Source organism: Pseudophryne corroboree, chromosome 7 (assembly GCF_028390025.1).
Source record: "Pseudophryne corroboree isolate aPseCor3 chromosome 7, aPseCor3.hap2, whole genome shotgun sequence".
Classification (NCBI taxonomy): domain Eukaryota; kingdom Metazoa; phylum Chordata; class Amphibia; order Anura; family Myobatrachidae; genus Pseudophryne; species Pseudophryne corroboree.
This window is the reverse complement of record NC_086450.1, coordinates 83,310,337-83,331,679: the sequence shown is the minus strand read 5'-3', so window position 1 is coordinate 83,331,679 and position 21,343 is coordinate 83,310,337. Positions and strand designations below refer to the sequence as shown.

The window sequence follows — 21,343 nt, the reverse complement described above, 5'->3', positions numbered from 1 at the left end:
AACCAGTTAACAGTATGACAAATAACAGAGCATCAGGTCCAACCCTGATGCAACCATAACTTAACCCTTATTGAAGCAATAACTATATACAAGTATTGCAGAAGAAGTCCGCACTTGGGACGGGCGCCCAGCATCCACTACGGACTACGAGAAATAGATTTACCGGTAAGTAAAATCTTAATTTCTCTAACGTCCTAGTGGATGCTGGGGACTCTGTAAGGACCATGGGGATTATACCAAAGCTCCCAAAAGGGCGGGAGAGTGCGGATGACTCTGCAGCACCGATTGAGCAAACACAAGGTCCTCCTCAGCCAGGGTATCAAACTTGTAGAACTTTGCAAAAGTGTTTGAACCTGACCAAGTAGCTGTAATGCCGAGACCCCTCGGGCAGCCGCCCAAGAAGAGCCCACCTTCCTAGTGGAATGGGCCTTAACTGATTTTGGCAGCGGCAATCCAGCCGCAGAATGAGCCTGCTGAATCGTGTTACAGATCCAGCGAGCAATAGTTTGCTTTGAAGCAGGAGCACCAAGCTTGTTGGAAGCATACAGGATAAACAAAGACTCTGATTTCCTGACCCTAGCCGTTCTGGCTACATAAAACTTCAAAGCCCTGACCACATCAAGTAACTCGGAATCCTCCAAGTCAGTAGTAGCCACAGGCACCACAATAGGTTGGTTTATATGAAAGGATGAAACCACTTTTGGCAGAAATTGTGGACGGGTCCGCAATTCTGCTCTATCCGCATGGAAAACCAGATAGGGGCTTTTATGTGACAAAGCCGCCAACTCTGACACACGCCTAGCCGAAGCCAAGGCTAATAGCATGACCACCTTCCACGTGAGATATTTCAACTCCACCGTTTTGAGTGGTTCAAACCAGTGGGATTTCAGGAAACTCAATACCACGTTAAGATCCCAAGGTGCCACTGGAGGCACAAAAGGGGGCTGAATATGCAGCACTCCCTTTACAAACGTCTGAACTTCAGGTAGAGAAGCCAACTCTTTTTGAAAGAAAATGGATAGGGCCGAAATCTGAACCTAAATGGAACCCAATTTTAGGCCCAAATTCACTCCGGACTGTAGGAAGTGAAGGAAACGGCCCAGCTGGAATTCCTCCATAGGAGCATTCCTGGCCTCACACCAAGCAACATATTTTCGCCATATACGGTGATAATGTTGAGCTGTCACGTCCTTCCTAGCCTTTATCAGCGTAGGAATGACCTCATCCGGAATGCCTTTCTCTGCTAGGATCCGGCGTTCAACCGCCATGCCGTCAAACGCAGCCGCGGTAAGTCTTGGAACAGACAGGGCCCCTGTTGCAACAAGTCCTGTCTTAGAGGAAGAGGCCACGGGTCCTCTGTGAGCATTTCTTGCAGATCTGGATACCAAGTCCTTCGTGGCCAATCTGGAACAATGAGTATTGTTCTCACTCCTCTTTTTCTTATTATCCTCAGCACCTTGGGTATGAGAGGAAGAGGAGGAAACACATAGACCAACTGGAACACCCACGGTGTCACCAGGGCGTCTACAGCTACCGCCTGAGGGTCTCTTGACCTGGCGCAATACCTCTGTAGTTTTTTGTTGAGGCGGGATGCCATCATGTCCACCTGTGGCAGTTCCCACCGACTTCTAATCTGTGCGAAGACTTCCTGATGAAGTCCCCACTCTCCCGGGTGGAGGTCGTGTCTGCTGAGAAAGTCTGCTTCCCAGTTGTCCACTCCCGGGATGAACACTGCTGACAGTAAGCTTACGTGATTCTCCGCCCAGCGAAGAATTCTGGTGGCTTCCGCCATCGCCACTCTGCTCCTTGTGCCGCCTTGGCGGTTTACATGAGCCACTGTGGTGATGTTGTCTGACTGAATCAGAACCGGTTGGTCACGAAGCAGGGTCTCCGCTTGACGTAGGGCGTTGTATATGGCCCTTAATTCCAGGATGTTGATGTGAAGGCAAGTCTCTTGACCTGACCACAGACCTTGGAAATTTCTTCCCTGTGTGACTGCACCCCAACCTCGGAGGCTTGCGTCCGTGGTCACCAGGACCCAGTCCTGAATGCCGAATCTGCGGCCCTCGAGAAGGTGAGCGCTCTGCAGCCACCACACGAGTGACACCCTGGCCCTGGGGGATAGGGTGATTAACCGATGCATCTGAAGATGTGATCCGGACCACTTGTCCAGTAAGTCCCATTGAAAAGACTTTGCATGGAACCTGCCGAAGGGAATGGCCTCGTATGATGCCACCATCTTTCCCAGGACACGAGTGCAGTGATGCACTGACACCTGTTTTGGTTTTAATAGGTTCCTGACCAGTGTCATGAGTTCCTGAGCTTTCTCCATCGGCAGATAAACCCTTTTCTGGTCTGTGCCCAGAATCATGCCCAGGAAAGGCAGACGAGTCGTAGGAACCAACTGCGACTTTGAAATATTTAGAATCCAGCCGTGTTGCCGTAACACTTCCAGAGAAAGTGCTACGCTGATCAGCAACTGCTCTCTTGATCTCGCTTTTATGAGGAGATCGTCCAAGTATGGGATAATTGTGACACCTTGCTTCCGCAGGAGCACCATCATTTCCGCCATTACCTTGGTAAATATTCTCGGCGCCGTGGAGAGACCAAATGTCTGAAATTGGTAATGACAATCCTGTACCACAAATCTGAGGTACGCCTGATGAGGTGGATAAATGGGGACATGAAGGTATGCATCCTTTATGTCCAGAGATACCATAAAATCCCCCCCTTCCAGGCTTGCGATGACCGCTCTCAGCGATTCCATCTTGAACTTGAACCTTTTTAGGTATATGTTCAGGGATTTTAAATTCAATATGGGTCTGACCGAACCGTCCGGTTTCAGGACTACAAACATGGTCGAATAATAACCCCTTCCTTGTTGAAGGAGGGGAACCTTGACCACCACCTGTTGAAGATACAATTTGTGAATTGCAGTTAACACTATTTCCCTCTCGTGGGGGGAAGCTGGCAGGGCCGATTTGAGGTATCGGTGAGGGGGCATCTCCTCGAATTCCAGCTTGTATCCCTGAGACACAATCTCTATTGCCCAGGGATCCAACTGGGAGTGAACCCACCTGTGGCTGAAATTTCGAAGACGTGCCCCCACCGGGCCTAGCTCCGCTTGCGGAGCCCCAGCGTCATGCGGTGGATGTTGTAGAGGCCGGGGAGGACTTCTGTTCCTGGGAACTAGCTGTGTTGTGCAGCTTCTTTCCTCTGCCCCTGCCTCTGGCAAGAAAGGACGCACCTCGGACTTTCTTGTTTTTCTGTGATCGAAAGGACTGGATTTGATAATACGGTGCTCTCTTAGGCTGTGAGGAAACATATGGCAAAAAATGTGACTTTCCAGCAGTAGCTCTGGAGACCAGGTCCGAGAGACCCTCCCCAAACAATTCCTCACCCTTGTAAGGTAAAACCTCCATATGCCTTTTTGAGTCGGCATCACCTGTCCATTGCCGAGTCCACAGGACCCTTCTGGCAGAAATTGACATAGCATTTATTCTAGAACCCAGTAGACTAATGTCTCTTTGAGCATCTCTCATATATAGGACAGCGTCTTTAATATGCCCCAAGGTCAACAATATAGTATCCTTCTCTAAGGTATCAATTTCCTCAGACACGGTATCCGTCCATGCTGCTACAGCACTACACACCCAGGCCGACGCGATCGCCGGCCTCAGTAAGGTACCTGAATGTGTATAAATGGACTTCAGGGTAACCTCTTGTTTGCGATCCGCAGCTTCTTTGAGGGTAGCCGTATCCTGTGACGGTAGGGCTACCTTCTTGGATAAGCGTGTTAAAGCTTTGTCCACCTTAGGGGAGGATTCCCAACGTAACCTGTCCGTTGGCGGGAAAGGATACGCCATAAGAATCCTTTTGGAAATCTGCAGTTTTTTATCTGGAGATTCCCAAGCCTTTTCACATAACTCATTTAGCTCGTGTGAGGGGGGAAAGGTTACCTCCGGTTTCTTTTCCCCATACATATGTACCCTCTTGTCAGGGACTGGGATTTCCTCTGTGATGTGCAACACATCCTTAATTGCTATAATCATATATAACGGATGGTTTTAGCCAATTTTAGCTGTAACTTTGCATCATCGTAATCGACACTGGAGTGAGAATCCATGTCGGTATCTGTGTCAACAATTTGGGATAGTGGGCGCTTCTGAGACCCTGACGGCCTCTGCGACATAGGACCAGGCACGGGTTGGGACCCTGACTGTCCTGAAGCTTCAGCTTTTTCTAACCTTTTATGCAAGGAATTAACATTATCATTTAAAACCTTCCACATATCCATCCAATCAGATGTCGGCGCCGTCGGCGGAGACACCACATTCACTTGCTCCCGCTCTGCTTCCACATAGCCTTCCTCATCAGACATGTCGACACAAGCGTACCGACACACCACACACACAGGGAATGCCCTTTTTGAGGACAGTTCCCCCACAAGGCCCTTAGGAGAGACAGAGAGAGAGTATGCCAGCACACACCCCAGCGCTATCAACCCAGGAATAACACAGTAACTTAATGTTAACCCAGTAGCTGCTGTTTTATATTGATTTTTGCGCCTAATTATGTGCCCCCCCTCTCTTTTTACCCTCTTCTACCGTGTATCTGCATGGAAGAGCCTGGGGAGCTTCCTCTCAGCGGAGCTGTGGAGAAAAAATGGCGCTGGTGAATGCTGAGGAAGAAGCTCCGCCCCCTCGGCGGCGGGCTTCTGTCCCGCTTAAATATGCAATTTTTGGCGGGGGCTCATACATATATACAGTGCCCAGCTGTATATATGTTAAACTTTTGCCAAAAGAGGTCCCAAATGCTGCCCAGGGCGCCCCCCCCCCCCTGCGCCCTGCACCCTTACAGTGACCGGAGTATGTGAGGTGTGTGGGAGCAATGGCGCACAGCTGCAGTGCTGTGCGTTACCTCAGTGAAGAACGGAGTCTTCTGCCGCCTGTGAAGTCTTCTTTGCTTCTCATACTCACCCGGCTTCTGTCTTCCGGCTCTGCGAGGGGGGCGGCGGCGCGGCTCTGGGATCGGACGGTGAGGGTGAGATCCTGCGTACGATCCCTCTGGAGCTAATGGTGTCCAGTAGCCTAAGAACCAGGACCTAGCTTCAGAGAGTAGGGCTGCTTCTCTCCCCTCAGTCCCACGATGCAGGGAGTCTGTTGCCAGCAGAGCTCCCTGAAAATGAAAAACCTAACAAAATACTTTCTCTCAGCAAACTCAGGAGAGCTCACTGAAAAGCACCCAGCTCGTCTGGGCACAGTATCAAACTGAGGTCTGGAGGAGGGGCATAGAGGGAGGAGCCAGTGCTCACCAGAACCTAAATTCTTTCTTAAAGTGCCCATGTCTCCTGCGGAGCCCGTCTATTCCCCATGGTCCTTACGGAGTCCCCAGAATCCACTAGGACGTTAGAGAAAAATGAGAAAAACCCGGGACCCGATTTTGGCCCTCATTCCGAGTTGATCGCTCACTAGCTACTTTTAGCAGCCGTCCAAACCTATAGTCGCCGCCCACGGGGGAGTGTGTTTTCGCTTTGCAAGTGTGCGAACGTCTTTGCAGCGGAGCTCTGCAAAAACATTTTGTGCAGTTTCAGAGTAGCTCTGGACTTACTCAGTCCTTGCGATCACTTTAGTGTTTTTGTTCCCGGAATTGACGTCAGACACCTGCCCTGCAAACGCCTGGACATGCCTGCATTTTTCCAAACACTCCCAGAAAACGGTCAGTTGACACCCACAAACGCCCTCTTTCTGTCAATCACCTTGCGACCGGCTATGCGAACGGAATCGTCGTAGAAGCCATCGCTGGGTAACGAACCACTGTGTACTCGTACGACGCGCCTGCGCATTGCGGTGCATATGCAGATTAGCCCCATTCTGCCATGATTGCTGCGCTGCGAAAATCCGTAGCGAGCGATCAACTCGGAATGACCCCCTTAGCCTCCTGTTTGCATGTGTGATCCAGTGCTGCATCCTAGGACATAGGGGGTTATTCAGAGTTTTTAGCAAACAAAAAAAGTTAGCAATTGGGCAAAACCATGTGCTCTGCAGGTGGGGCAGATGTAACATGTGCAGAGAGAGTTAGATTTTGGTTTGCTAACAACTCTGAATAACCATCATAATGCCATATTATGTAGTCCAACTTTTAAGCTCCAGAACAAATCTAAGCTTATTTGAGAAATCACAGCAGGTCCAAAATGACATCTGTATTGCAGAGCTGTCCTTTTGCCCTTCATAAAGAACCTCCAATGCATACTTACCTACTTTGTGGCTGCTCCCTCCGGGAGGGAGCAGCCAGGTCACACAAGAGGGGGCGTGGAGGAGGTGGTATGGGGGCGTGGTGATGAGTTTGCATCATCATAGCCACGCCCCTGCTCTGTAATGCCCATAATAGTGGTATTGCAGGGCAGGGGGCGGGGCTACGATGACGCGAATTAGCGCGATCGCATCATCGCCCCGCCCCTTTTTTCTGTTTAACGGGCTGAAAGTGGTGGGGAGCGTGGGGAGCAGCGGGAGGAGAGCGGGAGGGCAAACGGGATGCGGGAGACTTGCCCCCTTCCCGGGGGGCCGGGAGTGCCACCCTAATTTCGGGAGCCTCCCGGCCTTTCCGGGAGAGTGGGCAAGTATGCTCCAATGTTTTCAAATATTGCCATTTATATTCTTCACTGTTGTTGTATTTTTTATTATTATTATTATTATTATTATTATTATTATTTAATACAAATATGGATTGGATAATGGTCCGGATTCTGAATTGGGAATAAAGTAAGAAAGAACAAATAACTTGTTAAACCCATGTTGCACTGTAGGTGGGGCAGATGTAACATGTGCAGAGAGATTAGTTTTAGGTGGGAAGTGTCCAAACTCAAATCTAAATTGCAGTGTAAAAATAAAGCTGTCCAGCATTTGCGGGCTACATGCAAAAGCAGGCAGTATTTACCCAGCATGCAAAAACAATTATGTATGTGAATACTCTCCCAGAATGTCCAGTAAGCTCATAAAAATCGGGTGGCACTCCCGGCCACCCAGAAGAATGGACAAGAATCCCGAAGTTGGCCGCTACCTGCCACCCAGTTGCCCATTTACCAAGTAAAGTGGGTGGTTCGAGTGGGCTGGCGACTAGATTTGTGCTAAATTGCGCCATTGTAGCTACACCCCCGCTGTACAATGCCGATAATACAGGCACTGTATAGCAGGGCGTGGGGGTGCCCACGATGATGCGATCACACCCTTGCAGTGCTTTCTATGCAGCGCCAATACCCCGCACCAAATGCTGTCCCCCCCCCCCCCCCCCCTTCAGATTTCTGGTATTTATTAAAAATAATTGAAGTACCTTTGCAATCCAACATCAGTTACTAAGTAAAAATAGCACAGAATAGGTTGGAACGTGTACTTTACTCTGTGTATCAATTTTTATATTTTACCATAGTTTTTGACAAGTTGGATGTGGTCTGCTTGACCTGTAAAATATCACTGGGCGCCACATGATTCTCTACAGCGTCATACTGACAAATGTAATCTTTACAGGGCACAATTTATACTTTCTTCAATTCTTGCTGTGCTGGCAATAGGCTTGGAAGAAAAACAAGGCGCACAAAATATCATAGGAAGCTGCTGTCAAGGTGAAACGGGTAAATGGTAAAACATGGAATGCGTTCAGCCTCATGTTATTTATGGAATGGCTCATTCTGTCCCAGATAATTTAACAGTTACATTAACCACTACACTGTGTAGGTCTAAAGGGACACTAAATCCTAGAGCCTGAAAATATATATATTTGTAACCGAGAAACACCACAACAGCAGAGGCAAGCTACAAGTCGCCTACCGTCCCGGAATGTCAGGGATACTCCCAGATTTAGGAGCGTAAAACAACCTCCCAGGGGTCTTGATGATGTGAAATGCGTGAATCAGTTAGCTTCCCGACAGACGGGATCCCGGCGGTTGATATACCGACCCCGGGATCCCGAAGTAGGACGCAATGCGGGCGTCTAGATACAGACGCTGCTCGGGATGCCGGCATCACATTACCGACAGCTAGCATCCCGTTCATCCTCACAGCAGGACGCTGGCTTCCTGCTTCGCGGGAGGGGAAATTAGGTTTAGGCAGGAGAACGGGGGTTAGGGTTAGGAGTGCAGGGCCGGGAAAGTTAACGTTAGGGACCAGGGAGGGAGGGTTAGGGTTGGGCACATATAAGGAGAGGTTAGGGTAAGGCATCAAGCAGGAAGGGTTAGGTTTAGGCAGCGGGGAAGGGAGGGTTAGGGTTAGGCACCAAGCGGGGAGGGTTAGGCGCCCACGATGGAGGGTTAGGGTAGAGGGCAGAGGAGTTTTAGGGGCCTCCTGATGGCCTCCTGGGATTATGATGGATGGGATGCCGCTGTCAGCAAACTGACAGCAGGCATCCCTTCCATCGGCAAATCATACTGAAACCCCCATTGATATTGGATGCTGGCAGAGCAGGAATAGCGCTGGCAGAATCAAAGCCCCGAGTCTACTGGACCCCAGGTATTCACCAAGAACAGCCACAAGGTATGTTGGATTTCGCTGCTGGGGTCCCACAGGTTTCCCTCTTAACTGCCCCCACCTCCACCCCAGACGTGACAATGCGGGAGTGTAATGATGATACAAATCAGTAGGCAGGAGAATAGTCAGGCAGGCAAAAGTCAGGTTCACAGACATAAAATCCGAATAGCAGAAATGCCGAGAAAAGGGCCCCAAGCAGAGATTCACAAGGATAAGACAAGTCATGGTCGCAGGGCCAATGAAAATGGGGGCGTGATACACATATGGGGGGAGGGGCAGATACACGTATGATTCCAATAGTGCCAGATACACGTTGCCCCACAGTGACAGATATACATTGCCCCACAGTGCCAGATACACATTGCCTCATTGTGCCAGATACACATTGCCCCACAGTGCCAGATACACAAATGTCCCCAGAGTGCCAGATACACATTGCCCCACAGTGCCAGATACACATTGCCCTACAGTGCCAGATACACAAATGCCCCCAGAGTGCCAGATATACATTGCCTCACAGTGTCAGATACACATTGCCCCCTAGTGCCAGATACAGAAATGCCCCCAGAGTGTCAGATACACAAATGCCCCCAGAGTGCCAGATACACAAATGTCCCCAGAGTGCCAGATACACATTGACCCACAGTGCCAGATACACATTGCCCCACAGTGCCAGATACACAAATGCCCCCAGAGTGTCAGATATACATTGCCTCACAGTGCCAGATACACATTGCCCCACAGTGCCAGATACACATTGCCCCACAGTGCCAGATACACAAATGCCCCCAGAGTGTCAGATATACATTGCCTCACAGTGCCAGATACATAAATGCCCCCACTGTGTCAGATATACATTGCCCCCCAGTGCCAGATACAGAAATGCCCCCAGTGCCAGATACACAAGTATGTCCCCATTGCCAGATATGACCTCAGTGTCAGATAAGCCCCAGTGCCAGATACACATGTCCCCGCAGTGGCAGATATGGCCACAGTGCCAGACACACGTCTCCGCAGTGCCAGATATGCCCCCAGTGCCAGATATGCCCCCAGTGCCAGATACACATGTCCTTCCAGTGCCAGATATGCCCCCAGTGCCAGATATCCCCCAGTGCCAGGTACACAAGTCCCCCCAGTACCAGATATGCTCCCAGTGCCAGGTATACATGCCCCCCCCAGTGCCAGATATCCCCCAGTGCCAGGTATACATGCCCCCCCCAGTGTCAGATATCCCCCAGTGCCAGGTATACATGCCCCCCCCCAGTGCCAGATATCCCCCAGTGCCAGGTATACATGCCCCCCCAGTGCCAGGTATACATGCCCCCCCCCCAGTGCCAGATACCCCCCTGTGCCAGGTATATATGCCCCCCTCCTGCTCACCGCTGCCGCTGCCATCCTGTCTGTGTGAGGGGAGGAGAGCGCAGCCTGCGTCTCTCCTTCCCCTCAGTCTCCGGCGGGTGTCTCAGTTTATTTCAGCGCCCATCCGCGAGCTCTGATTGGCTCACGGATCGGCGCTGAATTAAACTGAGACACCCGCCGGAGACTGAGGGGAAGGAGAGGCGCAGGCTGCGCTCTCCTTCCCTCACATCAGCGGCGGTGCGGCGGGGAGCAGCAGAGGGAGGGAGGGAAGAGGAGCGGCAACCCGTAGGTGTGGGTACGGCGTACCCACGGCTAAATTCTTACGGGTACGCCGTACCCACACACTTGCACCACTGCATGGTCGGTACATGGAGGTTCAAATAGACTGCAGTGATAAACGCTGGAGCACAGACTGGAAGATACTCTGGCACCAGTGTGGTGCATAGACTGATGGTAAATAGACTTGGCAATAAGCTTGGCAACAGCTGAAGACTAAACATAAATTGCCTGGAGTGCCGCTAGCCCAGTCAGAGAACAGCGCCATACAAAGACCAATGCAGAGGAAAGAGAACAGCCAGGACCTCACACAGCTTTCAGTGGTGCTGGGAAGCTGGATGATAAGTCCCCAGTCAGGTGTCATGACTAGGGAGGCCAATCCCGGGATCGGGATCGGCGGGATCCCGGGATTTGGGCCCAAAAATGCCGGGATTTGAATCCCGGGATTGGAGCCTCCAATCCCGGCATTCAAGGGATTACAGTGCGCATGTGCGGGAGGGTTGGTAGCGGCGCGGGGGGAGGGTGGGTGTAAGTAATTTCACTTACTAGTAGACGGGCGGCTGCGGCAGCCATGGACAAGCTGAACGCGGCGGCACTTCAAATGTAGCGCCGGCCGCCAGCCAAATCAGAGCTGGCGAACCAGCAGCAAATCAGGGAAGCTTCCGCAGCAGTGGCAGCCAATCAGGAGCGACTGCTGCGGCCGCTTCCCTGATTGGGTGCCGGTCCGCCAGCTCTGGTTGGCTGGCGGCCGGTGCTTCACTTGAAATGCCGCCGCGTTCAGTGTGTCCATGGCTGCCGCAGCCGCCCGTCTAATAGTAAGTGTTATTACTTACACCCACCCTCCCTCCCGCGCCGCTACCAATCCTCCCGCGTCGCTACCTACGCCATCCCTCCCGCACCAATACCTACACCCTCCCTCCCACACCGCTACCTACCCCCACCCTCCCTCCCGCACCACTACCTACACCCTCCCTCCCGCACCGCTACCTACACCCTCCCTCAAGTGCTGCTCCCTACAACCTTCACTGGTCCGTACTGCAATCCCGGGATCCCGGGAATCCCGGGATTGGCCTCCCTAGTCATGACACCCCCTCTGTACAATACTGCACATCACATAACTGGACACCAGTGTCAGGTCCATGACGATACACTGCCAACGAGGGCAATCTTAACATACAGTGCATCCGGAAAGTGTTCACAAAGCTTCGCTTTTTCCACATTTTGTTATGTTACAGCCTTATTCCGAAATGGAATAAATTCATTTTCTCATACGTCCTAGAAGATGCTGGAGATGACATCAAGACCATGGAGTATAGACGGGCTCCGCAGGAGACATGGGCACTCTAAAGATTTTTCATTGGGTGTGAACTGACTCCTCCCTCTATGCCCCTCCTCCAGACCTCAGTTCTAGAAATGTGCCCAGGTCGACTGGATGCACTCTGAGGAGCTCTACTGAATTTCTCAGAAAAGACTTATGTTAGGTTTTTTATTTTCAGGGAGATCTACTGGCATCAGACTCCCTGCTTCGTGGGACTGAATGGGCAGAAGTAGGAACCAACTTCCTAAAGAGTTTCATGGCTCTGCTTCTGGCTGACAGGACACCATTAGCTCCTGAAGGGAACTGAACGCTAGCCGTGCCTAGATGCTCACTCCCACAGCACGCCGTCACCCCCTCACAGAGCCAGAAGTCAGAAGACAGGTGAGTGTTAGAAGACAGATCTTCAATCAAAAAAGTGACGGCTAAAGGTACCGCGCGGCTGGCGGGAGCGCAGCGCGCCATGTTGCCCACACATACACAGGCACTGCAGGGTGCAGGGCGCCGGGGGGGGGGGGGGGCGCCCTGGGCAGCATGAAACCTATGGAAACTGGCATAAATAAGGGGCATAAGTTGCTGAGGCACAGTCCTACCCCCACCAGTATAAAAAATTACCTCATAAAAGCTGGAGACACACACTATTGAAGAGTGGAGCTTCCTCCTCAGTCAGCCAGCACACTGCTCAGCGCCATTTTCTCTCTCTCCTCAGGCTGCAGAGACAACCCTGGTCCTCCTCCACTACTGAACAAGTATCAGTGTGCAAAACAGGGGGGCCACAGTGAATTTGGTGCTATATAATTGTGTGATTAACATTATAAAAGCGCTGCATGTCAGTGGGCATTTTGTGTTCACAGACATTGTGTTACTGGCGCTGGGTTGTTAGCTGGCAAATCCCATCTGTGTCCCTCTGACAGATTTTACTGTGGGTCTGTCCCCTATAAATCTCGGAGTGCCTGTGGTGTGGTTCTGCACCTGTGTGACATGTCTGTGGCAGGGACTCTGTGGAGACATGTTAGGGACACAGAGGTGTAATATGACACCAAGAGCCTGATACATGATAGTGTGAATCATATCAGTAAGAGGTTGGACTGAATCTCATACAGAAAATGAAAATAATCTGTTGAATATGTGATTTTTAATAGTTCTGCCTTTCATCCACAGGGACCTTTCTGGGTCACATACAAATTTGCACAAGTAGTACAAACTGATACCGACACGGACTCTGATTCCTGTGTCGACACTAGTGATTCCAGGGGAATAGGTCCTAAGTTAGCAAAAAAGCATTCAAAACATGTTTTAGCTATAAAGGAGGTGTTAGAAGTTACGAAGCCCCCTCTTTTACCACAAGGAGAGGGTTTACTTTAGTAAAGAAGTAATGTAATTTTCCCTCCACCTCAGGTCTGATTTAACCTGAAAATAAATTTCAGATTCCCAAAAGGAATTCAGGCAGCTTACCTTTTTCCAAAAAAGGTGGGAGTCACCCCGCATTTTAGACAGGGCCCTGTCATAAAAGAGAAAAGGTGTTCCTCCCTGCGCCTGGAATGGCTTCACTTAAGGAGCCGACAGACCGCAAGTGAGTGAGGTGATTTATTGATGTGGCCAAAGGGACACTACTCAGGCCTACCATTGTCCGTGAGTGGGTGAGTAGTGCTATTGAAAAGTGGTCAGAAAACTTGTCATTAGACATTGACACAATAGATGAAGACGAGATACTCCTAATATTAGGTCATATCAAAGACGCTGCTACATACGTACTAGAATCCATGAAATATATTGGTTTCTTGGGATCAAGAACCGCTACCATGGCAGTATCGGCTTGGAGGCCGTTGTGGATTCGCCAGTGGAATGCTGATGTAGATTCCAAAATAAAATATGGAGGCTCTCCCGTATAAAGGTAAGGCGATGGGCTGGATGCGTTAGTCTCGGCGGCTACCGCAGGTAAGTCGACATTCTTGCCTTATGCTCCTACACCGGCGAAAAAGACACATCACTCTCACATACATTCCTTTCGGCCCAACAAATACAAAAAGGCCAAAGGTCTCCCCTTTTTTTGCAGGTAGGGGAAGGGGAAAAGGAAAGAAATCCACAGCGTCTCCCGGATCGCAGGAGCAGAAGTCCACCCCTGCTTCTGCCAAATCTGCAGCATAACGCTGGGGCTTCCTTGCGGGAGTCCGCTCGGGTGGGAGCATGTCTGAAACTTTTCAGCCAAATCTGGATTCAATCTGGCCTGGACCAATGGGTCTTACAAATAGTGTCCCATGGATACAAACTAGAGTTTTAAGACGTCCCCCATGCCGATTTTTCAAATCGACCTTGCCAGCTTCTCTTCCGGGAAGAGTGGCAGTAACAACGGCAATTCAAAAATTATGTCAGGATCAGGTCATTGTCCTGGTACCCTTGGCACAGTAAGTAGAAGGTTTTTTTATTCAAGCATCTTCGTAGTTCCATAGCCGGACGGCTCGGTCAGACCGATTTTAAACCTGAAAATCTGAATCTCTACCTGAAAAGGTTCAAGTTCAAGATGGAATCCCTGAGGGTAGTGATTTCCAGTCTGGAAGAGGGGGACTTCATGGTGTCAGTAGACATAAAAGATGCTTACTTGCATGTTCCCATTTATCCTCCTTACCAAGCTTATCTGAGATTCGCAGTATAGGATTGCCATTACCAGTTTCAAACGTTGCCGTTTGGACTCTCCACGGCACCGAGGGTATTTACCAAGGTGATGGCGGAGATGATGGTCCTCCATTAAAAAGGAGTCAATATAATTCCTTATCTGGACGATCTCCTGATAAAAGCGAGATCCAGGGAACAGTTGGTGCAGAACATCGCACTCTCCCTGTCAATACTCCAACAACAGGGTTGGATCATGAATTTTCCAAAGTCGCAGTTGGAACCGACGACAAGATTGTCCTTTTTAGGGATGATTCTGGACACAGAAGTACGGAGAGTATTTCTTCCAGTGGAAAAGGCTCTGGAAATCCAGAAAATGGTCAAACAAATATTGAAACCAACAAGCGTGTTGATCCATCAATGCACTCGGTTGTTGGGGAAAATAGTAGCGGCCTACAAGGCCATACATTTTGGCCGATTTCATGCCAGAGTATTCCAGTGGGACCTGTTGGACAAGTGGTCCGGATGCCACCTACACATACACTGGAAAATAATCCTGTCCCCCAAAGCCAGGATTTCGCTCCTGTGGTGGCTACACAGTTCTCACCTACTAGAGGAACGCAGGTTTGGGATTCACGACTGGGTCCTAATAACCACGGATGCAAGTCTCCGGGGCTAGAGAGCTGTCACACAGGGGGAAAGCTTCCAAGGAAAATGGTCAAGTCGGGAAGCCTGCCTTCACATAAACATTCTGGAATTGAGAGCCATTTACAACGGCCTTCTACAAGCGGTACATCATCTTCAAGATCATCCCGTGCAGATCCAGTCGGACAATGTATCAGCAGTCGCGTACATAAACAGGCAAGGAGGAACGAAAAGCAGAGCGGCAATGGCATAGGTGACAAGGATTCTCCTCTGGGCAGAAAGACATGTTAGAGCTCTGTCAGCAATTTTCATTCCGGGAGTGGACAACTGGGAAGAAGACTTCTTCAGCAGACACGATCTCCATCCAGGAGAGTGGGGCCTCCACCAAGAAGTCTTCGCAGAGGTGACGAGTCTTTGGGGAGTTCCTCAAGTAGACATGATGGCATATCGTCTAAACAAGAAGCTTCAGAGATATTGTTCCAGGTCGAGAGACCCTCAAGCAATGGCATTGGATACACTGGTGACCCAGTGGGTGTTTCGGTCGGTATATGTTTTCCCTCCACTTCCACTGATTCCAAAAGTTCTCAAAATAATAATAAGAACAAGAGTTTGAGCAATCTTCATTGCTCTAGACTGGCAAAGGAGGGCTTCGTATCCAGATCTTCAGGAGTTGCTCATAGAAGATCCTCGGCCTCTTCCTCCTCGAGAGGACCTACTACAGCAGGGGCCGTGTGTGTATCAACACTTACCGCGGCTACGTTTGACGGCATGGCTGTTGAGCGTCGGATTCTAACCCGAAAAGGTATTCCTAAGGAAGTCATCCCCACTCTTATGCAGGCCAGGAAAGGAGTAAAGTCTAATCATTACCACCGTATTTGGAGAAAATATGTGTCTTGGTGTGAATCCAAGAAGGCTTCTACGGAAGAGTTTGAGTTGGGTCGTTTTCTCCATTTTCTGCAGGCTGGTGTGGATGCGGGCCTTAGATTGGGGTCAATCAAGGTCCAGATTTCGGCCTTATAAGTTTTCTTTCAAAAACAATTGGCCTCCTTTCCAGAAGTTCAGACGTTCGTGAATGGGGTTCTGCACATCCAGCCTCCATTTGTGCCTCCAGTGGCACAATGGGACCTTAATGTGGTGTTGCAGTTCCTTCAATCGGGTTGGTTTGAGCCTCTACAAGAAATAGAGTTGAAGTTTCTCACTTGGAAAGTGGTGATGCTTTTGGCGTTGGCATCCGCAAGGCGGGTGTCTGAATTGGGGGCTTTGTCCCACAAGAGCCCTTACCTGATCTTCCATGAAGATAGGGCAGAGTTGAGAACTCGTCAACATTTTCTTCCAAAGGTGGTTTTCCTCTTTCCACATAAACCAACATATTGTGGTGCCAGTTGCTACTGACACGTTCGCTGAGTCAAAGTCTCTAGATGTGGTTAGAGCTTTGAAGATTTATGTCGCTAGAACAGCTCGAATACGGAAAACAGAGGTTTTGTTTGTCCTGTATGCTCCCAACAAGATTGGGTGTCCTGCTTCCAAGCAGACTATTGCGCGCTGGATTAGAGGTACGATTCAGCAAGCTCATTCTATGGCTGGATTGCCGTTACCGATGTCGGTGAAGGCCCATTCTACTAGGAAGGTGGGCTTCTCCTGGGCGGCTGCCCGGGGGGTCTCGGCATTACAACTTTGCCGAGCAGCTACTTGGTCAGGGTCAAACACATTTGCAAAATTCTACAAGTTTGACACCTTGGCTGATGAGGACCTAAAGTTTGGTCAATTAGTGCTGCAGGGTCATCCGCACTCTCCGCCCATACTGGAGCTTTGGTATAGACCCCATGGTCTTGATGTCATCCCCAGCATCCTCTAGGACGCATGAGAAAATAGGATTTTGATAACCTATCCTTTTCTCCTAGTCCGTAGAGGATGCTGGGCGCCCGTCCCAGTGCGTACTTTACCTGTAGTTTAGTTATTACAGTTACACAAGTTGTGTTATCTTGGTTTCAGCATGTTGCTGCAATTACTTCATGCCTGTTGGCGTCTGTTATGTTGAATGCCATGTGTGCGGCATGGTTGAGGGTGTGAGTTGGTAGATATCTCACCACTAGTTAAGTAATTCCTTTCCTCGAAAATGTCAGTCTCCCTGGGCACAGTTCCTACAACTGAGGTCTGGAGGAGGGGCATAGAGGGAGGAGCCAGTTCACACCCAATGAAAAATCTTTAGAGTGCCCATGTCTCCTGCGGATCCCGTCTATACCCCATGGTCTTGATGTCATCCCCAGCATCTTCTACGGACTAGGAGAAAAGGATTTATCGGTAGGTTATCAAAATCCTATTTTTCCCCTCAAAATTCTACACACAATGGGGGTCATTCCGAGTTGATCACTAGCTGCCGTTGTTCGCTGCGTAGTGATCAGTGGAAAAAACGGCTAATCTGCACGTGCGTATGCTCCGCAATGCGCATGCACGTCGTACGGGTACAAAGTCGATTGTGGTTTTGCACTGGTTCTAGCTACGATTCCAATCGCACAGCCAGCCGCAAGGAGATTGACAGAAAGTGGGCGTTTCTGGGTGTCAACTGACCGTATTCAGGGAGTGCTTAGATAAACGCAGGCGTGGCAGATAAAATGCAGGCGTGGCTGAGCGTTTGCTGGACAGGTGTGTGATGTCAAAAGCCGTCCCTCCATTGTTAGAATCAACGCACACGAAGAGTAACTACAGGACTGGTCTTGTTTTGCACAAAACCATTTGGTAGGCGCTCTGCTGCACAAGCGTTCGCACTTCTGCAAAGCGAAGATACACTTCCCAGTGGGTGGCGACAATGCGTTTGCACGGCTGCTAAAAACTGCTAGCGAGCGATCAACTTGGAATGACCCCAATACCCCATAATGACAATGTGAAAAAAGTTTTTTGGGAGATTTTTGCAAATTTATTTAAATTAAAAAAACTAAGAAATAACACCTGTCCGGGCATGGCACCTCCCACCTGGTGATGTGGCTCCTCCCCCTGGTGACGTCAGAGGTCCTTTCTCCAACTTGGTTTTTAGCCGTTACCCTTTCTGCAACCACATTTTTCTCTCTTCCTACCTTTTTTAAAAACACTTAACACTAAGAAGGTTTGTGTTGCCACTACCCTCCAGCTAGCCTTCAGGCACCTTCTGACATCTGAGGCTGCTCCTAAGCAAGAGAGAAATGCCTCTGATATTTTGTCTGCAATAGTTGTACTTAGATGTCAACCCAATGCTTCCGGCAGCAGTGGGACTAGAGAAAAGGATTCGTGTCTCCATCGCTATATTTTCCTATCGCATTTATCTAACATAAAAAAAATTTTAAACACAAATATTCTGATTATAGGACTTTAAAACACATAAATAAGGCACAGAGCGCTCGTGTTCCTCACTGGGCGCTGTGACGTATTTTATAACTTTTTAATTCTTTACTGCTGAAATTAGAAGAACACATCAGGAAAGAGCCAATTGATTCCTTTAGATTGCAGGATCCTTACCTTCCCATTGTGGATTTTATAATTGTGGATTGCAACTACTGGGTGTAAGTCATTTTGGGCCCCATAGCAATATTTGTACCCATGTACCGCCCAATGGTTAAAAAAGTAACATAGAAACATTGGACAGGAGAGAAAGACAGGCCCCTCCGCAGCTGCAGGGTTCTATAGCAGCTGCAGCCACTGCACCTATGCTAGGTACGCCCTCAGTGTAATGAGGTTTGCACAGGGTGATTGAAACAATTATGACTGTTATGCTCTATTGATTATATTCAACTTTATACCCTGGAGAATTAATTTAGCAAAACTAAGTTAGCTCCAGTCCTACCTATCATCTCACACCAGGGGCAAACGCAGGATTTCTAGAGGGGAATTTCCAAATGCAATCGTAGTCTCCCACTCTGCGGAACAGTGGAGCAAGTGCGGATGTCTATAGTATTAATATTTAACACTATAGATGGTCCTCAAGGCACACTAACAGTGCAGGTTTTAGTGATATCCAGACTGCAGCACAGGTGACTTAGGGGTCTATTTATTTAAATAATTTTTACTAAAAGAATGTGAAAAGGGGTGAAAACACTCTTTTCACATTATTTTAGTATCACCTGAATGTATTAAAGGGCATTTGGAGCAGGTTTTATGGTGAGTTAACAGGGCAGAACTGCGAAAAGCACAGTTTTTCCCAGCTTCCTCTGCCCCTGGCAGAGAGAGCTGAGCGAGACCCAACTCCAGTGATCAGCTATGTGTGTCCACACACAAGCTGATCACAGTGTAAACCCCCCCCCCCCCAAAAAAAAAACACCATACCCAACTGTCCAGGGAGCCGGTGTCCTCTGCTCCGGTGAGCGCTGCCGGGCGCCGGGTCCCCCATGTGCTGCAAAGTGACCCCGGTGCAGTAAAGTGATGCTACAAAGCGGCAGCGCACTTTACAGCACCGGGTGTCACCGCAAAGCACAGGATCCGACGCCCGGCTGCCCAGCAGGAACAGCGCGGACCGGTTCCCTGGACTGGTGAGTATTTTGATCTTCTGGGGCGGGGGTGGGGTCCGCGGCGCGCGGGGGTAGTCACGATGGGGGGGGTCAACCGGGCGGCGGCGGTAGCGGCGATGTCAACGGGGGCGGCGCATGCGCAGCAGGACATTGGGGTATTTTTTCAGAAAAATACCCCGATGATGCTGCGGAGTATCATCGCAGGGACAGAGCTTGACCGCAAGCTCTGTCCCTGCACGCGATAATTGATACATCCCTGCGATGTAGTCAATTATCGCAGTGCGAGTTGGGGCGATTTTATCACCTGTCATCCACATCCTGGATGCGGATGGTGATAAATAGGCTCCTTACTTAGTACCTCAGTTATTTTGATTTAACCACCTGTGCTGCAGCCTGGATATCACTAAAACCTGCACTGTTAGTGTGCCTTGAGGACCGTGGTTGGGAATGCCTGATCTATAGTATAGGCTGTGTCAAACATATTTGACTAATAAAATAAGTGGTCAGAAAAAGGTTAAACATTTCATAATAAATGCAACCCTAATAGAACCAGGAGACAGAACTGCACTTTCTAAGCACACATTCTTCCACCTCATGGTAAGGCTCCTGTCTCTTTTTCCTGGGCCAGTGCACTGACTGATGGCTCAGATCCACAGACACTGCAAACTTGGTAGAATAAGATGCTACCACCGGGCATGTGCAGCAGTTCTGCTCTGTCCCGTAAACTACTGCTATTGTTGTCATAATCAGGCAACCGGAAACACCCCGTATGCACACAAAAACCTGCTGCTCCATGAAAGAAGCATCTTATCCATAAACCATACCTCCCAGCTGTCCCGCTTTCGGGCAAGTGTGACTAAGCAGCACCTGGTGTCCCATTTTCACTAAACAAAATGTTGGGAGGTAAAAACCTGACGGCCGGAAACCCACTGCCATTTTTTAGTTCAGAGTGGCGGCATGTGATGACACACAGTCGCCCCATAAATGCCAACTCGCCCCCCCCCCCTCCGTTGGCACTGCCACGCCCCCATTGGTAAAGCACTGCCCCTGCCACACTCTATTTCTGCCTAGAAGACCTGTCAATCAGGCAGAAGCGATCGCAATTACTGCAGGTCACCCACATTAAATGTGGGAGCATGCAAAAGACGGGACCCGCGCATACGTCCGAGGGGGTTATTTGCAAAAAAATAAGCTTGCATCGCGATTGCTTGCAAGCTGAATGACCCCCATGGTTCAAAACTGTTCCCAATGTCACTGTGTAGTCTGAGCTTCCTACCAATCAGTGACACAGACAAATGTGCAAAACTGTTCTCGCAAGTTTCCAGGTGCCTGATTGGTTGGTAGATCCAATCAGTCGGAAGTATACAAGATGTAATACTGCAGGAAAAGACCAGAGTAAAATGTACAAAACTGTTCTGTGAAATATTCGCCTCTATGCACATTTGGCTGCAAAATTGTTCCACGTTTTGCTGGTGTAAATTAGAATGATGTGTTCTATCCAAACCCCACCACAGGACAGAACGAACTGGGGGCCATTGCAAGTTGATCGCAGCAGCAAATTTGTTAGCAGTTGGGCAAAACCATGGGGGTCATTCCGAGTTGTTCGTTAGCAGGTTTCGGTCGCAGCGATCAGGCAAAAAAATGGCACTTCTGCGCATGTGTATGCGCCGCAATGCGCACGCGCGTCGTACTATTACAACGAACGATGTAGTTTCACACAGGGTCTAGCAATGCTTTTCAGTCGCACTGCTTGCCGCAGAATGATTGACAGGAAGTGGGCGTTTCTGGGTGTCAACTGACCGTTTTCAAGGAGTGTGTGGAAAAACGCAGGCGTGCCAGATAAAAACACAGGCGTGGTTGGGGAAACGCAGGCGTTGCTGGCCGAACGCAGGGCGTGTTCGTGACATCAAAACAGGAACTGAATAGTCTGAAGTGATCGCTAGCGCTGAGTAGGTCTGGAGCTACTCTGACACTGCACAAAATTATTTTGTAGCCGCTGTGCGATCCTTTCGTTCGCACTTCTGCTAAGCTAAAATACACTCCCAGTGGGCGGCAGCTTAGCGTTTGCACTGCTGCTAAAAACTGCTAGCGAGCGAACAACTCGGAATGAGGGCCCATGTGCACTGCAGGGGAGGCCCGGGTCA

General features: G+C 49.7%; 1 protein-coding gene across 4 annotated transcripts in view; it reads right to left on the bottom strand.

The window, feature by feature from the left end:
- The window catches only part of PDE11A (phosphodiesterase 11A), a 1,092,065-nt gene that overhangs the window by 940,443 nt on the left and 130,279 nt on the right, over positions 1–21,343 (bottom strand). The window contains exon 1 of one of the 4 annotated variants that reach the window (XM_063933391.1): positions 12,085–12,225. The exons of the other annotated variants lie outside the window; for them this stretch is intronic. The gene's annotated coding sequence lies outside the window, so the exon portion shown is untranslated. Of the gene's footprint in view, positions 1–12,084; positions 12,226–21,343 lie in introns of those variants that run through there. 4 annotated transcript variants of the gene reach the window in all.